Genomic DNA, 24315 nt, shown 5'->3' with positions numbered 1-24315 from the left:
TAAAGGACATTACGATGAAGATCATAAAGGACATAAAGGACATGGAGGACATGAAAGTCATCATTCTCATCATTCCGATTATGGAAAGAAAGAAGCACATAAGGGAGGAAAGGAGCACGGTTTCTCATCAGGTCATGGAGGTGGTGGTGGTGGTGGCGGTGGTGGTAAAGGCAAACATTAAGTCGTCTTTCCACAAAGCAGTGAATTTCCATGATGAGGAGATATGTTGTCCTCGTTATGGAGGTAAACTCTATTATTGGGTTTATTTGTTTGTTGGACTGATATATAAAGACTTGTTAAGTCGAAAACATCTGTTATGATTTCACCGATTATATTGTTAAAAAAAATGTAAATATAAATATTACTATAAAATGTTGTCCAATTATTTCATATCGAATTAGGAATATATGGTTTGTTATTTGAAAGTTAGATAGTGGAGCGTACCATGGATTTATAATAAATTCATTAGTGCACAAAAAGATTTGATTGATTTCATCATTGGAAGGAATTCAAACTCCTGCTTAAATGGACTATACGGTCATAATATTGTTTTAGGCGCGATCCTTTCTCATATCCCGAAGATCTCTGTAAAAGCCATAATGTTGTCATCTGATTCACATATATTTATCTATATTACTGGAAAAGATTTATACATTTCAATTCCAATACTTTGTAAGTGCAATAACTAGTATATTATTTATTCCTTTCTCCAATATCTATATTTGTTACACTGTTCACACTATATTTACTATTTTTCACACATATGTAACATCTCCAGATTCTTAGGTAACACTAATAGTAAAAATTATAAGATGATGGAATTATCAATTTTTTATTTAGTAAATAGATAATATAAATATTTTGATAGTTTAGTGAGTATTTAAATTTCATTAAAAACATTATAAAGCTGCATATTAGTGTTAATTATATATTAGAATAAATGAGACTAAATATAAAGCGTTAACTATAAATGTCAAATAATATTTGTTTTATTGAAACGCATAATTAAATTTGAATCTTGGAATTGGCATTTTAGTTTCTTATTTATTGGGGTATTTTAAAAAGATCCCCGAGATTCTCGACCATATCATCTAGTCCTTTCATCAACTTGAGATGGTATCGCTTCCACGAGCAAATGGAAAAAATATCAATATTATACTGTTTACTGAGAAAATAAGACACACTTCAATTAGAAATAAAACTGATCTACGAAGATATTGTCAAACGTAGAATTCTAGCCCACTACTTTGAATCAATATATTTCAAGTTAAACATTTTTAGTGAGAATATCTAATTGGTAACATATGTGAATTACTGTAGAAAACTTCACACTTTACAACATTCACAATTGAAATAAAATATGCTTAAGGAATTTAACAAAGCTTTCGAAAAATATTAAATTTGACACGGAAATTATTTGATAGTTCTAGATGATTCAAAATACCAGTAAAAATAAATATTAGTTTGTTGTATTTTGCTGATTTCTTTTGTTTTTAAAATTGATATCGAATTTTAGGTTAGAAGTCAGATTCAGTCATTATGAATGACGTTGAGTTTTCATATATCAGCTACATTAGGTTGCGTCATTAGGAATAACGTTGATTTTTTTATAGAATTAGTTCCCGCTAGTTAAGCGGAATTGGTTTCTGATTAAGATCAGAAATTCAGTCATGGTGTCAAATATTTATTGATGAGTACAAAAAACCTACATCTAAATAAAAGAGAAGTCCTAGAAATGGTTCTCATTCATAAGATCGAAAAAGTTATAAATGATAAAAAAAGATCCAAATAATTTAAGTAAAATTTATAGCTCTATTTTGTAAATTCTAATAAATTAAATAGATTTGAGTTGTGGAAACCAAGGAAAAATTAATTTTTCTTATTGGAACATAGTTCTGAGTTGATTTTATCTTTATTTCGATATTCTTGATGAAGGTGATCTATAGATCAATATAAATAAGCAAATTGTCAGTGTCAATATCATATATTGATAAAGACTTAAAGAAAAGTCGAAACTTCAAAAATTTATCTTTCTTTTAAAAACTAATTTTGAAACAGAAGAGACCTGAAATCAAGAACATTTGCATTAATATAATATCAAAAGGTCTAAGAAATAAGAAATTGAAAAAAAAACCTAAATATATCAGTCTCCTTGAATTCGATTTGTTCTTTGGTATTCTTTCCCAGAAAATCCTCTTGTATACCCCGATAAGACACGCAGTCTAACAATACTTGAATTAGTGTCTTTTATTCACATTTGCCCATTATTTTTAGGTACTTTGCCGTATACCAATGACCTATGAGATGAATCGGGTGAGACTGTATCCTAGTACCTAGCATGGCCCTCTGAAAAGGGTTTTAATGAGTGGTATGCTAGTAGTTTCCAGTTATTTTTGATTGCACTTTTCGCTAACCCGCCTGCCCTTTTATTTCCTGAACACCGGAGTGTCTACAGACTAACTCAAGCTTGACGTACGACCTTCTCAAGCTGATCAAGACAATCTTATACCGCATTAGAGGTGATAGCCACGAGTAACTCAAAACTTATCTGTCGCAACATAAATATATGTGTTTGTTCATTTGACTATTAGTTGATTGTATGTCCAGCACTGACAAATATTATATAAATCGCAACTGCTTCAAAGTATGTAATTAGCTCTTGTGCTTTGAATGTGTCTTGTTTCTTGAATCCATCTACGTAACAGGCCTCTTATGGATATAGGAAATTAATAGATTTAACTTCACAGCTCCAGTAGCTGATTCTTTGTAACCACTATCTTATTGAAAAGTGCCACTTTTTAGATAATAACCTTGTTTAATGCATTTACTAATAAGAAAGTTCTGCGTCGCTTACATAAAAAAATAATCATCAAAGCAATAGAAATTACGAAATATTTTGTGCAGGTAATGAGCATCCAGAACATTACAATGAAAGATTAAATATTGGTTCTGAAAAGGTTCCTCAGACGAAGTGCACCGTTGTATAGGGATTATGTCAAGAAGATTCAATGGCAAACGATCGCTAAGGATATGTCACTCAAATAAAAAAAAGGCAAGAAATAGGCTTACAAAATTTGATTTGAATTACTAAAACTGGTCTAACTATAGTATTTAATACTTCTTTCACTCAAGAAAACTCCATTTATCTTTTCAAATATTTGTGTTGGCCATTTTATTCTTTCATTTATTTGTTGTCACTCATAAATATTAACATTTACTTTGATGGAGTGAATGAATCTTGAAATTATCATTAAATTATTGAAACGTATGAATGTGTAAACACTATTGACACCAAATTATTGATTTTGTATTGTCGAACAAACACTGAGATTATTTTAAGTAACGTACAAAGTCAATTTCTTTGAAGATTCCAACTAATGTTTTTAACAATCTCTGATGCGTCAATTTAAAATATAATAATGTCTTTGTTATTCTGGCAAATATACAATGTGAACTGTATGTCAGGAGAAGCAATAAACGAATAAAAATATATTTAGATTGAACATAAGGTTAAATTTTGAAGCTTGCAGAATTCTTCTAACGATTTTGTTTGAGTTCAAGGCCGCTTGACATAGTGCAACACAACAAGATAGAAATTGCATGCAATTCCTTGCAAGACCAAAATATTACATAGACGAATATTGCATTGCCATTGCATTATGGTACCTACTAATCAAATTCCATAAGTAAAAGTATCTAACCTCAAATTTCATTTAATATTTTCTAGGCAATTTGGAAATAAAAATAACAAAGCTAATTATATTAAACAAGAAAAAAGTGGTCAGTGTATCACTGGTAATAATTAAAACTGCTACTACCTCACTTTCGTAGTCCGATGAACAGTTTAGCTGGAAAATTAGATGAGAAAATATAAAACAATTAGTTGAGAATGAATGAAGAAGCATATAAAAATCTCCTAAGGAAAATAAAACGTAATATGAGGAGATTATGAACCTATTATAAAGTGCGAAATTTTGCATGAAACAATCATCTGAACTTTATCTGTGCATGCTTTTGATCAAATAATATTGCGACTTGCATTACATTGCACGTTACCTTATATCATGTCAAAAGCGGTATTAACACACTTGATGTAGCAGTAGTTTATTCACTGAATTTATAAATTACTGCAAGTCGTTTATCTGTAGTTTCATATTTGACTCTATAATAAAAATTCTGTCTTTCCAGTAAAATATTCGTGTTTTATTACGTTCGTTGTACTTATTAATCAATTTTAACCAAGGACTGCAATGAATATGGCATAAGAAAACCTAATTTGAGCATAGATATAGCTACTACCTGCCTTACCAATCAACTACTCCTCTTAACCAACCACGAAATACGACTAGTGCTAGGATGCCATATCCAAGATGTATACATCACAGATAATCTGGTGTGCCGTTGGTGAAAGGTGAATGGAGTAGGAAGAAATGACCAGCATACACATGTACGAGGTTAAAAGAGATGAGAAAGCCTCACGATTTACCTATTAACATCAAATGTTCAAGTCAAGGAGTATTTGTATTTAGATGAAATGAATGAATTCAAGATTTTATTCATCTTCTGAATAATTTTACCTATTTTTTATTTCAATTAGATTTCACGATTACTTTAAAACACCATTAGATATAGAAGACGACCTCTCTCTCAGGTATTGTAGGAGATATGTAATAAATCTCAGACGATAATTATAATTATACTCAATCAACGAAACATAAACCAAATAGTCATTTTTTCTAACAAATCGGTAATTCAGGAACGAGTAACATATATTATTATTTCATAAATATAAACGGTAGAGAACTCAATGGAAATAATCTAATGTTAAGTGTACACGTGCAAAGTTTTTGCAGGTTTATATGCCATTTTCTTAAGAATTTGTACCGATAAACAACATTCCTTGCCGAATATGAAGTGGAACTAGTGATGATAATGAATCTGAAGAAAATTTAGTTATACAGTATCTTTGAAGAGATATAACCCATTTACAAGATTTCCAACTATGTCTCACCATAAAGTACTAGCTTGACTTTTACAGTGTATATACAGATTACTTGTAGAGTAACTAAAAACTATCAGAACATCTAATTCAATATATATTATGGACTAATAGACAAACTTCGTAAATCTACCTAGTAGTATAGATAATAACAAACAGAAAAGGCAACCAGGTGTGATGATCCCATCCAACATTTCAATGATGTGAAAGCTTAATCTAACGCTGTAGTAGAAGTGGAATCAAATGCCATTGCCCACAGTACTAGATGATCTGAAATCGATTAATGAAGAAATCGATTCCTTGAACCAAATAAATCGATTTTCTATATACGTTGTACTGAATAGATTCAATGAATCGATATTTCACCATTGAAAATCGATTTTTTCTGTTTTGGTAAAAATCATAAAATTATTCACAATTAGTTTAATGTACTCGTAATATTACGATGTTGTTGGCTAAAGGGTTGAATATTTAAAAACTCGCAAAATGGTGATGTGTTCAGTTTCCTTTCCTTTAAAAAAGCGTATATGGTATCATCTGTTCCTTGTGAGCGTCTTTTTTCAATTGCTGGCAACATCTCAAGTGATGTGCAGAGCCGCTCAGATTCCGATAAACTTGTTGTCATCGAATTCCTTGGTCTAAAAAATCTTCGATTTTACTGATAAAAGACCCCAAAAATTTTTTATCATGGTATCTTCCTTGTTTCTCATAAAATATTTACATTCTAAATACAAACTTAGAATCGATCTTTTAGACATTGATTATTTTATGAATCGATTTATCAGGTTGCGATATGAATCGACTTAAGAATCGATCTTTTTTGGAAAGAATCACCATCCCTATATAGTACCTGATGCTAAATTATAAGCAACTATCTTCAAGTGATACTTTCATTTCATTCTATCACAATAGCCGCTATCAGCTCTAGATTGTTCATTACTTCTCAAGGTATGTGATATTCCGTGCCCAATGTATTTCAACTTAGAGTTTGATTCACCTTGTTATATTTTCAACAATGTTTGATATCAATTTCAGTGTAAAACAATATAAATAAATTTCTATTATGTTTGGCAATAAAGTCCACTATTGTATCAGTTTAGGTACACTATTTGAATGTTATATTCTATGTCATTGAACTTTTCTCTGTGGCAGAACAATGGTGTTGCTGTTGTTTTGTTGGAAATACTTTCGGTTTTAAAACTATTATGTAAAAGTAATTATAAACGTTACGGTAAAGTTGATACAAATTGGTCTCAAATATTTAAAATTTAAACCAAATAAAGTTTACAGAGCGGTTAATTCAACTGTCAGTTATATTCACACAGATCATATACAGAGAGTTAATATTAAAACGTACCATCATCTTTATTCCAGTAGCATATACAATTTTAAATATTAAATACCAAGTAACCGTCTAGCAAGGGGCCAACAGAACTGCAAAATTAAATGAACTGATAAATATATAATCATAATATCCAATGAAAAAATGAAGAAAAAGTATATTCAGCTAGAAAATTATTATGTAATTTACTTAAACTAGTAAAGAAAAAAGAGCGTAGGTATAGTATTCTTAAAAATCGTGTTAAAATCAAATATTTTTAACTGTCCGCCTAAATTGAATCTTTATCAATATTGATGGATGAAGCATGAACTTATAGCAAGTAATGGAGACCAAAGAGAAACGGGACACAGGAAATAAACTTGACAGGAAAAAACAAAGGATAACATGGTAGGAAATGAAATAAAAGACGCCTGATAGGGAATAGCTTTGCAAAAAAGAGTCCATGCAATATGACTCAACTCCAGCTAGCTTCACACCTAAGATTACAAAGGTATTAAGGTATTAAGTGAGCATCAATATTCACGAGAATATATAAAAATCTAAGAATTGAGAAATTGGAAAAATATTCTCTATTCACCATTCTCGCTACTATTTTTCATATATATGCCCTGGCATAAATTGCTTTAATTAAGTGAAACTGGTCCTGTGGTTGAATATATACAAAATAGAAATGATCGTTGGGGTTTTCAGAAAATATCTGCTACTAGAATGAAGAAGTCCCGCAAGTAACGTACATACCCAAGAAAATAAACTTTTGGCTCGTATTATAACGTGAGGTGAATTAATAAAGACTGTTCTTTACGTTTTTAACTCATAATAATCAATTTAATGTTATCATAATATAATAATATCACTTAAATAATTTTTATGATGACTTTCACTACGACTATTTATTTGAAACTAACTAACTGCGTTTACACAAATTATTTGTATACCTAAATAAAATTCTACAAACTTCTAGAACAAAAAAGAACAAAAGAAATAAATAAATAGACTTTCCTAGCAAATATTTAGAATATAGAAATATTGTGAAGAAACCGACCGATCTAATAAAAAGTTCTAAAAGGAAACATCAAAGGCGCTTCCACCATTTATAAAAAATGTTAAAAGCGCCGCGCGAATTCGCCGAAGTTTGCGAACTTGTTCGTAACAGTATTAATGAAAATAGCCCTATACTTTCATTCACTGATGAGAATCTAGCTAATGAGCTTCACTGATATTTACTTCAAGAACTAAAAGTGCGCAACTCATTGGCTGGTAACATGATTTTGCAGAGGATATTATTCATTTATAACTCCGGTAGGGAAAAAATATAATGGCCATTACAATTACCAGACTTATCTTCTCTATTTTTTGTTCTAAGGTGCCTTTTGAAATCGATTTTTAATGGACAGCTTCGAGTTTTAAAAGATTTGAGTACTATTACTACTAATAACTATGTCTAGAGAATGCAAGCAAAAATTTTCTCTTCTTTTTTTTTCTACTATAGCTTTGTCATCTGCGTACACTACTACTACTTAATTCCCTCTTTTGTTTTTTGTGTCACCCCTTCATTTACTATTAATTCTTTTGTATCAGTATATTTTATTATTATTCTAACACTAGAGTTTACCTGCAGCTTTTTAATTCATTACGATTCCTTCAAGCCTAATCTTATTAGTACACGTCCTTTTATGAGAACAGGCTTTTTTAAATGGTTCTTTGTTTGTTTTTGTTCTGTGATTGTATTTATGTACACACCGTTCTCTGCTTCTATCTTATAACTTGGCCAGGCCCGAAATCTAGGGCAATTTAATTACTGATTAGAAAATAATAGACAATTTTTAGAAAATTTAATAAAACAAGTTCCTTGTCGTCAAAATTCGTACTATTGCTAAGCATTTAATGAATAATGAATTTAATAAAGATTCAAAAGGTTTTACTAATTTTTTACAAATAAAAGGGCCATGTTATTTAGTTTTAAACCAATCCATAAACTGTCTAACAAATTTTTGAATATTTCTATAGGGGCCTGTTGGGAGTATGGATTATTGTACTCATGAAAGAAAAACTAAATACGTTATCAATTGAAAGATTATTCTATTTCTATTAGAGTTTCGGAGGTATGTCCTTTCAATGTTAAGGATCGGAGAGAACTGACTACCTACTACCCAAAATTAATAATAATCATTTAATTTATGATTAATACAATTTTTTTGAAGAAATCCCTAGTAATTGTGGGGATTAAAGAGGTTTCTGATTAGAGATTTGGGGAGATACATTTTTATGAGCTGGGAGCACTGTATGGGATGCGCAAAATTTTTTATACAAATTTTGAAGCGTTGAGAATCTATTAACTTATTCAAATGTAGCCTTGATTATATTTCATGAAACGAAGGAATTCAAATTTATATATGTATATGTTCAGGAGCGTTTTATTTATACTTTCCAAAAAAAATACGGAGATAACTCTCATGGACATTCTTTATTCAAAATGAAATTCAATAAAAAGCTCATCAGGTTCATTTACACAGTCATGTATGCGTGTTGGTGCCATTCTTCGTGTTCACTTTCTCAATACTATGTTATAAAGCGACGTAAATCCACCCAAAACCATAGCTCATCTTTCGTTACGATAATTCCATAATAATTCATTGAATTGAGTAGGATCCGAGTATAACATTAGGGGGGTGAAACATGTATAGAATTAGAGGTTAAAGGCAATCACAAGAATGTAAGTAGCTTAGAGCATGAAATTGTGCAGTACCCATTAATTAATTCTGAACAGTTTGTTTCAGGTAAAATTTCAAGTATGTATTTGGCAAATTTGATTATCATTGAACATTCTGTTTACATTACCACTAAATGAGCACTCAAAATTGATTGTGAGTGTAGTGATAGTGTGAACGCTTCATTATAAATATCATCAACGGTTCCAGATTTAGATGATTTTGTACCTTTTACTACAGTTGGGTTTACATCTGTTACCATGATTGTCGTGTCGTATGCAAAGGTTGCTATGAAGGTATCGCCTGTGCTTGGAACGTCTGCTCTGATTATCAGATACAGAAATTGGCCTAGAACACTACCCTGAGGTAAACCAGATTCTGTCGTATGGTAATTTGAGTAGGAGTCAGTGATATAAGATTTTAAAGCTTGTAGAGGAGACCATCATGCCAGACTCTGTCGAACGCCGGTTGTATGTCAAGAAATACTCAAGCACAACTCTTCTAGGGTTATTTTAATTATGTTAACTATCCTGTGGCATTATTGAATTGTGGTGTGTTCGCATCTGAAACCGAGTTGGTGCGGTGGTATGAGTTCATTTATGGAACCAACTGTTTTGATTTTACGTAGTAGTTTTTCTAGTACTTCATTACACAACTTTTTGTATTTTCATCATTAGTATCTGGAGCTGAGAATACATTTGCAAGGTGTGATAGAGAACATATAGTGGTCTTTTTGAAGTCAGCACCTTGAAAATATTTAGAATTTTTAGCAGCATTCTCATATTTTGATGGATGTCAATTAACTACATAAAACTATAAACGAAGAATCATATATAACGGAAAGCGAATGTCTTAATCAAATTAATCAGATATTATTTCTGAGAGGATGATAATTTGATTATTTGAAGGAGCCTCAAGATTGTGATTATGAGTGTTTTTGTAATGGTAGTAAATAGTGTATTGGAAATTCTTTTATCGAACAATTCCAGGTAACACAGGTAATCATGTCATATGAAATTACTGAGCTATTTTATAATAGAAATAATCGAGATTTACTCTCAGCATTGTGAATTCACAAACTACTAGTACTTTCAACAAATAATTATACGCAGTTGTTTCAGATATTGAAGATTGCTATAGCATCATATATAGCAAATAAAAATCAATACCTTTTTTCACCTTTTCTTATTCCTTACTACGTTCGTATAAATGAAAATTGTCTAGAAACTCATTTTTCGACTTCAGCTTCTTAACAAAAAGCTTGTGTGAAAATGTGTCGAGGTTTGTACACATTCGTCATTGTAACAAATTGGAAAATCAACACGTCTTCGAAGACCTCCAACTTTTCAAACTAACTAATGGAGAAACATAAATATTTCTAGAGCAATTGTTTCCGAGCGACATACACAAATCAATGAGGAAGCCAAGAAGTCTCGATGTAGATTGTACACGCTTACGGGATTTCAATAAAGGGGTTTCGGCAAACAACTTTTCTTCCGATATTATTTGTTGAAGTTGTTCCGTTATCTAAATAGTCGATCAATGTCAAATACTTTATATCATTCTATTGAAAGTATTTGATTTGTGGATACAAATATTAATGAGTTTGGATTACGGCAAATTCTAAACATTACTCATGTTACCACACCAAACACATTCTTTGCGATCACGAGGTTTATAGGATCTCATTCTCAGATAATTTTTTGTACTTTTTTCAAAATATAAATAAATTTTCAATTTGATTATTGACCGGCGAACCAGTCTAGCAATTTATTCAAACCTCAGATAATTTATAGTATGTTTTAATGTAGAGAAATGGGAAAGATGTGATCGGAGCTTCGATAAGACTAAGACTAAAGATGCTCTTACTGTCTACCTAAATAATCCGTTTATAGTCCCCTTGGTTGTCTCCGCCCTGACTCTATCCCTCTCCGACTCCATGTGTCTCCGGCTTCAAAGAAAGCTTTCTCTAGGTCAAATCTTATTCCTCAGAATCGAAAATCCATATCAGTGGCCCTACTTATATTGTATCTGTAATAACCAGCGCATTCACCTCCCTTGCCTCCCTAGCTGCAATATTTCCATCACCAATTCTGAGAGGTGTGTCTCACTTGTCACCAATCACCTCTTCACCTTCTAGCTTTCCAAAATAAGCTTCACTTTGGTAGTTACGCTCTGTAAAGTAATTACTGTAGCTGCATACTCAGTTCAGTCTGCATGTTGGTTACTTGTTTTGCGGTTGTATTCTCTACCTCTAGCCATCTCCCAGTTTAGATCTAATTCTGTAATAGATGTCAACAACTAAAGGTGACCTCACTCCATTTTGATCCAATTTTTTGGACGTAAAATCCTTCGGTATATGCTACCTTGGGAGACCGCTCACTGATACTTATCTGTAGAGATACGATGCTCGGAAGGAACACATGGGCAACCGACGGTGTTTATCTTAACACCAGTTTGCAATCAGAAATTGCTGATCCAGTGAACAAGAAAAAAGTTTAGCCATATTTCATTCCACCCAGAGAAATTTTTCATAAATTGATATTCCTGGTCAAATAATCGATATCTTTAAAATTTAAACCATGTACCATCTAATTACAAAAGGATTGAGGCTGTCTCTATTTAATTTGATCATTTTTTGTATTTAGAACATACGCTGTATAAATCTTCACGAAATCTTCTAACGGAAACTATGAGAATAAAGAAAATATGTGAATCTGTATCATCAATGTTCACAAATTCAGAAACTGTCTTGGGTTCCACCTCAAAGATACTAAAATCAAAATTGAATGAATTAACGGTGAGGTCAGTAATCCGTTTTTGTATTAAATTTTCTGGGTAATTAATTTTGTGCTATGTGTATTAGCTACATAAACCAAACAATTCATATCAGTTAACAGAATCGAATGAAATTATATAAATGGTTTTTTGTTAATACTGTGCAACTAGTTGTGAAAAAATCTGAAATCAAAATATGGAAAAAATAATGAATTACATTCAATAATGTCTTATTATTATTTCGAAGATTGTGATATTTTTTGTAGTCCAAGAAACCAGCTTGAATAATTTATTAGATAATATGGGACTAATCTGTCTAAGGAGACTGTGCCTTAGTGGATTGAATCAAAGCGTGCTCCAAACTCCCTTCAAATAATTACATTATGTGCATAGAATCCCAATAAAACCGAAGGGGATGTTTGGAAGAATATAAATTATTGATATCGTCATTTAATTTTGTTTCTTCAATGTATTACTGATTAAGACAAATAAAAAACAATTACACTAAACTCATTGACACAGAAATACGAACAGCCAATAAAATTATTTTGTCTCATTAATATGCGGCATAATGAAGTCTGTATTTCACTCCAATCGGAAGTAATATACGCTTGCTCCTATCAATTTTAATGATAAATTCAATATCTATGAATTCTAACATATTGCCATTAATATTCTCTTGTATCTCATCCCGTTCATCTATTTTATATTGAAGAACTATCAAAATTTCTCAACCTATTACCAATTATAACACACACATGCTGTTTAAATCGATACAATATCCCGGGTAAAGAAGGTAGAGATGAATTTGAGCTTGAGAGGATTAGTCCAAGTCCGATTGTCTGAGGAGGAAAAACCTAAGAAGCTAACGAGTACCTGGCACTAGATCAATTTACTATAGTGATGGATAACCCTTATAATCCGAGGAGCGAATAAATTCAAACCATTGAGAAGCTAAATTTCAATAATGACCACATGGAAAGAAAATGTGATATAATAGTTCAGCAAATGAAGCATAGTGAATAGTAATTATCCAATTATATTGCCACGGTATCATAGCAAAATACCAAAAATACAAATTTCATACATAGAGTGTTTGCTACGTACTATAATATATGTTATTTTACTCGTATAGAACAATATTACAAAGCGTGTTTGGAAAGAGAAATATCATTTGTGTGAATTGGAGTTTCTAGTAGTTACATATATTGAATCAGTTTTACATAATTCGATAAAAGTGACAACGATGTAATAGACCCTTAATTACATCACAATAAAAATTTGTATGAGTCAAAAATTAAATATATCATTTTTTTACAAAAAAGAAACAATAATTATCTTAGCTGCTTCAGAATATTTTATAGTTAGCTACCATGCTTAGAAGAAAAACGTTAAGAAATAATGTTTCTTCATATTGAAAAACGTTCCAACTCTCAATACTCGAAAGTATACATGACCTGACGAAATCAATTTTAACCTTGTGTATGATCAAAATGTTAGCAACAATATATCAAGCAACAAGAGAATGCGAAGATGGTTTGTATTTAAATAACATCATATATTAGTCTGATGTTATGTCAGAAGAACTTGATGCTGATTAGAGCAAAATCATATTCGAGTACTAAGAGAAGATAAGCCCCAAGAGGTTTCCAAGCTCAAACTATAGTATTTCAATATTTATTTAATCAAAAGATTGATGATAGTACTTCAATATATACTATGAGAATGTACACTAGTCAAGAGTAAGAATCGTTAAAAGAAATGGGATAATTGACAAAGATATTGTTAAAAAAATGAGACAAGTGATAACGGAATTATATACAATTGGTTCTTTATCAGTTTTATAGATTAGTGTTATGTCAAAAATATAAAATGAAATATTGATATTCTGTTAAATGGTAGGATATCATTTAATAAGCGAGTGATAGTCACTAGTCAATAGAATACAACTATTATAAACAACAAAACAATATGTTTTTAATATTTACGATACAGGTGGTACTTTCTGTGGTAGTTGTAACATTTTTAACACTTTGTACACAAACAGTCATTCTTGTCAATTACTACCACAAATTTTCTTACTGTTTTTAGCTTGTTATTCATGATGTCGTCGATATGACCTTCGGTAGATGCAGTTGATTTCCATGCTTCTAATATTTTCACTCCCGCTCTCACAAATATGTTCTCCTAGTAAGAGACAATAAACGATCTTTATGTAATTCATTTAGAGACACTATTGACTACAATAGCTCTGTTGTAAGCTTCGATATCTTCAATTTCCATGAAATGAAACTCTTTGGTACGACCGGCTCCCTTTCAACCCATGATTAATGCTATCTGTGGAAAATAATAATGAAATATATTAAAATTTCGAATTCGAGGACTCACTCTAGACAGTAGAAATTGTGTTCCTAAAGTAAAAATCTACCTTTCTCCATCGATGGCTTTCTGACTGACAGTTTAGGAAAACATATTATTTTGCAAATGAATGTATGGTGTATATTCAGAGTTCTTTTGAGAATCGAATTGGGGACATAATTTATTTCTTATCCAATTTAGCAGAATAGACGAGTAACAGGTTTTCAGGAGAAGAAGTGGTTTCTTTCGTTGACTTCCAATCTATAAAATTCTTGTATGCAAGAATATAGTCCTCTTTGTATTTGTAGGTAGAAGATTTCCTGTTATACTTGCTGCTTATTCCAATATGTTAGGAGAAGAGCTACTTCGCATTTCGACTTCATCCAAATATCTTATTTCATCAAATTTTCAATATTATTCTATTGACAAGAGTGAGAATTGTCAACATGCCATTATTTAAATTTAGCTATGATCGTTTTTTGTTTTTCAATATATTCATAAATTTTTCAATATCTGATTTGATCATACTGAATCTTATAAAAATGTTGGTACCGTAATGTACTTTATATAATAATTCGTTCCACCTATTTTACTATTAATTTAGAAGTACACGCCTATGCTGTTAAAATTGACCAGAATCTAATTACATAAAGTAGGTAAATTGAGTTGCACAAAACTAGGTAAATTTAGTAAAAAACGCAAAAGATTGCATTTCTATCGTTATCCAACCAATGGTCCGAAACAATTTCTATACGTGAAGTAAGACTATCAACAATATAAATACCATTGGAAGCGGGAATAAAATCAGTGCAGTTGGTGACAAGCATTCAAACAACAATGCAAAAAGCAGTCTTAGTATTATTAGGAATAGCATTCCTAGTAGTTTTAGTGCAAGGACATGCTTTAAAAGGAGAAGAAGAAGCATTGGATCAGGCAGTTGCTGCTTCTCATCATGGCCATCACCACGAGTCCGGAGGCGGTCACGAGGGTCATGGACACCATCACGAGAGCCATGGAGGTAAAGGTGAAAAAGGATACCATAGCGATCACCATCACGATAAAGGTCATCATGGTAAGCACGGAAAACATCATTCAGAAGGCCATCATGCGGAAAAAGGTGGTCACCATCACTCGCATCATGATGAAGGCGATCATCACTCATCCCACCACGCTCATGGAGGTCACCATAAAGGAGGAAAATTCGGCGAGAAGCATGGCCACAAAAAAGGACAAAAAACAAAAGGTTATCATGTTAAAGCACACAAAGACGAATATCACAAGAATCACAAATTCTATGACGATGCCCACAAAGGAGGTCACCACGAAAAGCACGGACATCATCACGGATATCACGGATCCGATGCCGGTCACCACAAAAAAGGAGGCTCTCATAAATCTGGACATCACGAAGGACATCATGGCAAAAAAGGTTACGGACATAACGGACATTATGACGAAGATCATCACGGGTACAAAGGACATGGTGGTCATGAACATCATCATTCTCACCACTCCGATTATGGAAAGAAAGGAGATCACGAAGGGCATAAAGAACATGGTTATGCATCAAAGCATTAGGTTAACCAATTTTGATTGTGATTTCCAGTATTGTCTATGTGTGTTGAATTTGTTGATTTTATTGTTATTATTAAATTGCAAAATGTTTCATAATAAAAAATTAAAATAAGTGTTGATTTGTTTCTTTCTCATAAATTAGTTATCCAAAATTGTGATAAATAATTCATCAGTAATATCGGTCTCAGTAATGTCACTTCACAAATCAGCTTCAATCGAATCACACGTGTCATTTCCTTTCATTATAGACAAACAATAATCCCCTATCATATTCTCATCTCAAAATCTATGATAAAGTTCTTCAAAAATTATCAAAACATTTTCCATGTTTGTCACTTATACTTTCTGTCAAGGACGAAATTCAAATGTGAGTGTAGGAAACAGATCTTCGATGACATATTCGTTCCTCCTTTATGAGCTAACCAATTTATTTATTTTCATAATTCTTACAATATTTTTGAATGACTTCAATGTAGCTTTTTTATTAGTAACTGAAAGACTGCGAAACCGAGGATCTTTTATAATTTTATAGATCTGTGAACTAACAAATATTTCCTCTTAAAGTTTATTATTCATGTTTAACACCACAAAGTGCTAATTTTATTTGTGAAGGATATAGAATAATGTCTTTGATATATTTGATGTTTATGTTGTCCATGTATATTTGATTCGAACTTAATGATGCCCTCTGGCGCTGCTCCTCCACAAATAAAGAAAACAAGAATATTTGGTAAATCCACCCTGAGGTGGCTACATAGTTTTACATCGAGGCTGTTCATACTTCATCAATTTCATTCCTATTGGTATAAACAGTATAGCATCTTTCTATTGTGCAAAAAAGCTTCAAAATTGTATATCAAGGAATCAACGAATAAGTATCATTATCATAGTTTTGATTCATTGTTTAAAAAAATTCCAGAATACCAGTAAAATAACAGTTTATCCAATCTCTTTAGTAAATTAAGAGTTAACTTCACTTCTGATAAAGGGCATGGTCACATTCTTATCTGATGTGAAAAATTCCACTGTTGTAAGCGAGATTCAAGAAGAAGAAAAAGCTTTAGATTCAATAAATGTAAATCTAATGATATCATTTACTTTAACTTAATTGTAGAATAGTAGAATTGTAGAATATGAGTATTTCCGAAAAGATGTGAATCGTCTGAATCACTAGAACCTTCTGCGTTACTTTCATTGTCATCTTCTAATATATTTTGGCTGAAACTACCAAGAAAAATTGTAGGATTAGGAGATATTTCGAATGTGAAATTCGTTTAGTAACAGATGAAACATTGGCATATATAATACTTGCCTTTTTGTAATGCATTTCCTGTAACACAGCAAATACTAGAGAATTTAGCCACTCCCATTTAATTTGTCTATCTCGAAAAGACCTACGACATTTGCCGTTGAATACGCTGTTTGATATATTGACGGAAGAAGAAAGGTTAAAAACAAGGGTGCAGTTTGTCACCAACATTATTCTATAATCTATATGTATTCAGGAAGCTCTGAGTAGCTGGTGACCTAAAAGTGCGAGAATGGGAATTTATATGGAGAATAAGTGCTTATCAACGCCATTTTTCGCAGACGACCAAGTTAGGGTCGCTAGCGACGAAAACGATACAGATCTTACACTATGAAAATTGGACAACGAATATGCAAAACGAGGTTTGAATATAAATATTCAAAAACAGAATATCTGCCGATAGGAATCACACAAGGAGAACCCAAGCTACGAATAAATAGATTTAGACGGTGTAGACAATCCAAATAATTAGAACATAATTTAGGAATATGGAACAACAAGAGAATGAAGAAGAAATAGAGTGCAATTAGGGAAGAAATTGATACAAATTCTAAACTCATAGCTTTGGTCAGGAAAAATTAACCTAAATACAAAAATGACAATATACAAAGTCATAATGGAGCCCATTTTAACGTATGGACTCGAGTGCTGACAACTGACGGCTAAACAGGAAAAAATAATAGGAAATGTGGAAATGAACTACTTGAGAAGATCATGCAGGATATCCAGAACAGAGCATATACGACGAAAAACAGATCGAGTATATACGACTTCAGAAAAAATACAGACTAAGCAACTGCTCTGGTACGAGCATATGATGAGGATGGAGCAGAACAGGTGACCGAAGAAAGTATTGATGTATTAACCGCAGAATAGAAGAAAACGAGGAAACCCCTCAAGGAAGAAATAAATTATACAGACTATAAAAGACAGAGCTATCCAGGAAAACGATTGAATAGCTAAAAAAGTGTGGGCTACGAAATGCGGGATGCGGCAAAGGATCCCCGCTCTATATATATTTCACTATAACAAAAAGTGACAATTTTAAGTTAAATCCAGCTGACAGCTTCCACAAAACAAATGCCGTACTCACTTTCTCTCTTGGTTCACAATAGAAAATCCAAAATAAGGAACATATGCATTTTCACAAACTCTTTTGTAAACATAACAAAAACAATCAAAACTTCATTCGCCCTTTCAACTCGCTAATTTAATAAAATGTCAAACTAGATATAAGAAATTGGGTGAGAATTGTTGAACATGAAACCCTAGCCACCATGCAGGGTAATTGAATAAAATTATTTGGCTGCAGAGAAACCTGACGTATTTCTGCTAACACTTATAGGTTTAAGAAAGATACATCACATGTAATTTTATCACGAAATTGATAGCAATATGAGGCTTTGTTGAAAATGAAAAACAATTTTCTCAAGAAATGTAGATTTTGTATTAAAACCATTCAGAAGCAAATTTATACACAATATTCACTCTCTGTTCATTGAACTCAGATTTGTTTGGTATTCTAGAGTTTCATCAATAATTATAAGAATTTATTGAGTGACATTTACTATTATATGCGGCGAAAGTCGATCTAATTTACTCATCCGACACAAAACAAATATTATTACAAGTGCCGCAACAAAAACAGAGAATGAAGAATTATTTACGCAGTAAATTTCATTTCATGAGAAAACAATATAACTTCACTAAGTTAATTACTCAAAAAACATTCAGAATCAGACTCCAACCATTCCTTCAATATTTCCGATCTGTTGCTCCTCGATAGAATTTAACGCTCGACAAACATTTTAAAAGAATTAGTTTTCTGCTTTCTTTCTAGGGAAAGTTTATGAAAATAAATTTATTGACAATTAAGAGCTTGCGAAGAAAATCATGATTATTGTAATTGAATAACACCGTGTACTACAGGGTGTTTCACTTATTCATAAAATAAAAATTCAGGATTTCACTTCTCAACTACCTTTTCCTACACGACATATCATAATTATTCTTATCATAACATTCAACTACACAATCATGCAGAAAAAATTATAGAGATTGAGAGTAACTTTCATTTGATCAACTCATTACATTACTTCTCTATGAAGCAGAACACCGATTTCAATATAACAATTAACCTTCGCCTATTTTCTTTTAAACCAATAACTCTGATTGCATCTAATTACTAAGTCAACTGTAGACTCATCTGACCATCGCTGGTGTCTGCCCTGAAGTCACATATTCACAGTCCACGTTACCCTTATCTCGCTACGAATGTCTGATCTATCCCGCTGAATTTTTACGGTATTGTTCATACTAGAAACGGAAGCTTCTTTTGTTCGCTTTTGTAATTTCGGGAGCGGTCATAGATTATTTTTCATAGTATCTAATCATCTTCATGACATTCGGGAGTAGTTTTTAGTTCAATCCGACCACCTATTAGATCTCATAACTGTATGATCTTTCATCAAACGTGGTTGCCACTTGCCTATTCCATTCTCATTCTGTCTCGCGAGCTGTTCTATCAACACTCCACTTAATTTCTCTATATATCTACATCAGTAATTGTTCTTACACCTGAGACAAATTTGCACATCAACATTTATAATTTTGACCTCAAAATTTGAACTATTTCTATATTAATTTATGAATGAATGACTATCAACTTTCTTCTACATCCTGTCTTAAGCTGCTTTTGTAGAAAATCTTCCAGATATTAAGGTGAATATGAAATTCGATTAAATGATAATCATAGTTCAAATTAGATTTAATATGTAAATCGGACGAATGAGAAATGTTATAATACATATATTAAAAAAGAGATTATTATTATAGCCTAATGGCAGCTGTGGCTACAGTTTTTCTTTTTTACATCTTGTGCTCTTTACATATTGTGACGGATATACAGCTGCACGATATTTGACGGGACTGGTCATCATTTAATGTAGTAGAAACTATAAAAGATAGTAGCTGGCTCCATATATTATTGACTAACTAGTGTTCTATATGTTTCTGGACTATCTAACAACTAAGTTTCTACTACGTTCTAGAACTATTCCAAGAGCATATATATAAAAAAGGGGCTCAAAGTAGAGAAGCTAATTGAATGTACGCGGCAAACGATACAAGCAATCGGAGCGTTGAAGAAGTGATATCTAAAGTGGAGTGGTTATGAAAGTGTTTGTATTGTCATTGTATTGCAAATTTAAGTTGACAAAATATTTATATACTTTGATCCAAAGAGATGTACATAATTAATATATATTTGAGAAAATAAGATTCGATTTAATACTCTCAGTATTAATATATATGTTTTCATACTCGAATGATCAAATATTATCGGGTGGTATTTGTTGCAAATTAAGCAGCTGGGTCTCTTACACCCAAGCATATTGAAGGCGATCGAGTTATACAAGAAAGGTTAATTATTTTTCATGACATCAGAACTAGAATTCAAAATTAAATCAGTGAATTGTATAACAGAATTCAATAAATTAACTGTTGAGAAGACCTTGGGTAGATCACACTATGATGTGTTTTAAGATAAAAAACAGATCTTACAAATACATTTCATTATCTGGAAGCACAAATTGGCTTTTAGTTATCAATTTATTGCAATAGAAACTTATATGTGAAGATTTTATATTGGAAATATATAATAGAAGAAATTCGATTTATTTCATTTCGTTCGTTTATCTTATTGCAATCAAAGCAAAGTAATGGAGTAACACAAAATTCGAATTAACCTAAATAAAACTACTGCCCTTGGCTAGTATCGCATACATATTCTTAAGTGACTCATCACCAAACTAAAATTGTTTGTAATACTTGTGAATGGTCTTTAATTTTACTACATCATTACTGTAAACAGATTTTGAGATTTTCTAAACTTCTTTGGCATTATTTTGCAAACAAAACTTAAAGTATAGTGACAAGACGGTTCAAATTGTCAATGCTTATATCACCACATGAAATAGATCAGCATAAGTAATTGTTGGTCTAAAAAGTAATTCATAATGTTTCTAATCCTTAATTTTCAAACTTCTGATAATATTGAACAGTCATAAAAGTTGATATGCGGGCCGGGCTTGCGCTGTAGGCGACTGCGAAGCTCTTGCACTACACACTCCGCCATTGTTGACATTCAGGCGTCAGTCGGCGTTGTGCTACAGCCACGTAAACACGTCCTGAATGGTTAGGCTATATTGGCAGCAACTTTTTTGAAGAGGGTATTGAAAAGCTTGTCCACACTTCAGTGATTATGTAGAAAAGTAACCGTAAGTGTATCAACCTTTTAGTAATAAAATTACTGTTTTATATGAATTTTTCTTCTATTTATAGCCTATCCGAGGTTGAAAAACCGGACAGACTTCAACATTCACACTTGAAGCGTAATAGAAGTAGAATGAGAAGGCGGACATGTTCAAATTGTCACTGCTTTAATCATTTGATGAAATAGATGAAGCGTAGTTGCTGCTCTACAATTAATTCATCGTATTTTTCCAATAAACTTCGGTTAATATAGTTTATACCTCACAGAGCGATATTTTTTCTCGTTTCACCACATTTTGATCGCTACATATAATTTTTCTGCGTTACGAAATTAAACGTTTCCATTTCAAAAGGCCCACAGTTTCCAACTCCATAGATAAATTGATGATCTCCCAAGTTTGTGAGACTTTATCATAAATTTTAATTTTGAGTAACGATTTCCAAGACAGGCCTATCAAACACCGCAACTTTTTCATCTTTGAATTCTTTAAAACCTGACGTCGAGCAATAAATCTCATTAGAACACAGTCTGAAAAATCTATTCAGGATCATTTTCCTACCATTTTAATAATGTCTTCGTTAATCGTTAATTAAAATTTAGAGGGCACCACTCCATTTGTGATTAAATTATATTAATCTGTAGCTGGCAGTTGTAATTAGTTTATGTCGGAAATTAATTGTAAAGGATTAGGCTATATTCATGAATAAATAAGTCTCTAGTTTTTCAGAAATGCCAATTACGGTTTTAATTCAATTTTATTTGCAATACAATAAGAAGAAAACTTGTTGAAAGATATTATTAAATATATATTGTTTCACGGAGTCAATGATTACAAGCAATTGGTATTCAATGCAATGGCGACAAATTCTTGTAATTTAATCTCATTTTTCCTCGAAAATTATGTTCAATAATGCATTTTATTAAGAACTAGCTTTTCACACGACCATTTACGTAAATAACAGATCAACATATTGAACAAAAATTGCACTTACAAATATTTTAATGATGTATATACGAAAAAAAACAGTTATTTATTATGCCGCCTTATATACAACGTTGGACGTTTGGTATGTCGAGATGTATACAAATAATTTATTTGCTTCACTAACTCGGGAGAGAGCAACGTATAGTTGACCGTGTAAAAAGCAGCCTTGGTGTAAGTTCCACCCCTGAAACGCGTAGAGTCTGCCCCTGTGCTTTGTTGATAGTCATTGCATAACAAAGACCAGCCGGGAATTGGACTCGTTTGAAATGAAATGGAAAGTTGTTTGGGATGAGAGGAATTCTTGGTATAAACACTCGCGTTTGCCACTCACGATCAGCGTTCAATCGGATATTTCTTTGGTGGACGTTTCTGCGGAGCGTGAAATAACATGGCGCTCTCGATCTGTGTTTTGTCGAGGTTCCCTTTCGGTAAGGGTTTCCAAGAACGACTTAAAGCTTGGTGTTCTCTAACCATAGCAAGTCTCGTTTCTCGATCCTCATTGGATTCCTGAGATCGAACTAACTTTAATCTTTTAGCCCCTTTTGAGTATTGAGAGAGATTAGACCGTTTTTTCGACATGATTTGAGATTCCTAAAATAAAATAAAAAAAAAATTACGTAGCTGTCATCGATCGTTGAGGCTGGAATATCAACGCTCACTGCATACAAACGTAGTCCCTTGTTTTGTTCCTAGATAATCCTCTAGAGCTTACTTTTTTTAATAAAACAGTACAATACTTATCCGAAAATTAATCTGAATATTGTGTGACGACTTCATTCGTTCCATTATAACAATCACCAGTAATTAAATACTTACATTGACATTGATATTACAATTGACAAAAAGTTCATTTTATCAGTTATCACAGAAACCTTAAAAATAATCTCGTACACTAAATGCAATTTATCTGTGTCATCGAACGAAACTCAAAATGAAACCGATGACAATTATGACAGTCTACCTTCATTTGTTACGCGAATTGACAAAGTGCCATCTGTAGAAATTTGGTGGAATCAAGATGTGACATGCGAGATAAGGTAATAGCGTTGGGCTATGTTATAGCATAAAAATATCTTACAACTTGAAATAGATACAGAATAGTTAGATGGCGCTTATAATTAACACTACAATTATGGCTAAAATCAATTTTTGATTTATTAATTTTTCCATGGTAACGATTTAATATCGAATACATCCTAGGTATTACTTAAATGTTGCCCAAATTACGCCGAAGGCAGCCGTGAATCGAAGTGCCAAACAAAAGTTTGGTAATTAACTTTTGATCAACATAATTTTTTTTCATACACTAATTTTGAACAAATATAGTCTAAATGTTGCTCCAGGGTAAGCTGAAAAAATTGGTGAAAGTTTTATGGAAATCCGTCCTGTAGTTCCAGATTAGCGAGTACAAACAGACAGACAGTTCAGCTACACTTCCTTTATCACCTACAAACCAATGGACAGACATGCCGATTCTTCAGTTTTATTATAGTATAGAAGAAGATAAAATTAAATTTAATCATTTAAGGTACGATAAACTTTGTGCGTTCAAGCAGAAAGAAAATTCTTAGAGCTACTGATTTGTTCATTTTATTTTTATTGAGTTAACAATTTTATCAAACAGCCCATTTACAAATTCTATTCCTTTTCGGAATACATTTTGTCAGGCCCTAGCTTCAATATTATTTGTTCAGTTCTATTTTAGCAGTCGTAGAAATGAAATTATTCGATAATAATTTATATCCAAATTACATAGTTACATTCAGGATGATTTAACTTAAACAAGAAGGGCTTTTGGTTCTACAACGGTCGATAAGTTGTCGTCGTTATTATGAAAATTATTAAAAAAAGTTCAAGAAAACATAGTAGGCATGAAAATGCTCTTTATCTTGAGAATATGCTTGAATCTACATACAGACCTATGGCTGCATTACAAAATAAAATATATCGTTATATAATGAGAATGAAATAAGATAATGAATATTGTC

The 24315-nt window shown here is 32.0% G+C and overlaps 1 protein-coding gene across 1 annotated transcript in view; it reads right to left on the bottom strand.

Annotated features, from left to right (window-relative positions):
* LOC130453317 (uncharacterized) overlaps positions 1-24315 on the bottom strand; it is a 688318-nt gene that overhangs the window by 566775 nt on the left and 97228 nt on the right. The window lies entirely within an intron of this gene.

The sequence above is a fragment of the Diorhabda sublineata genome, chromosome 2 (genome assembly GCF_026230105.1).
Source record: "Diorhabda sublineata isolate icDioSubl1.1 chromosome 2, icDioSubl1.1, whole genome shotgun sequence".
In the NCBI taxonomy this organism is placed as follows: domain Eukaryota; kingdom Metazoa; phylum Arthropoda; class Insecta; order Coleoptera; family Chrysomelidae; genus Diorhabda; species Diorhabda sublineata.
This window is presented reverse-complemented; position numbering and strand designations above follow the sequence as displayed.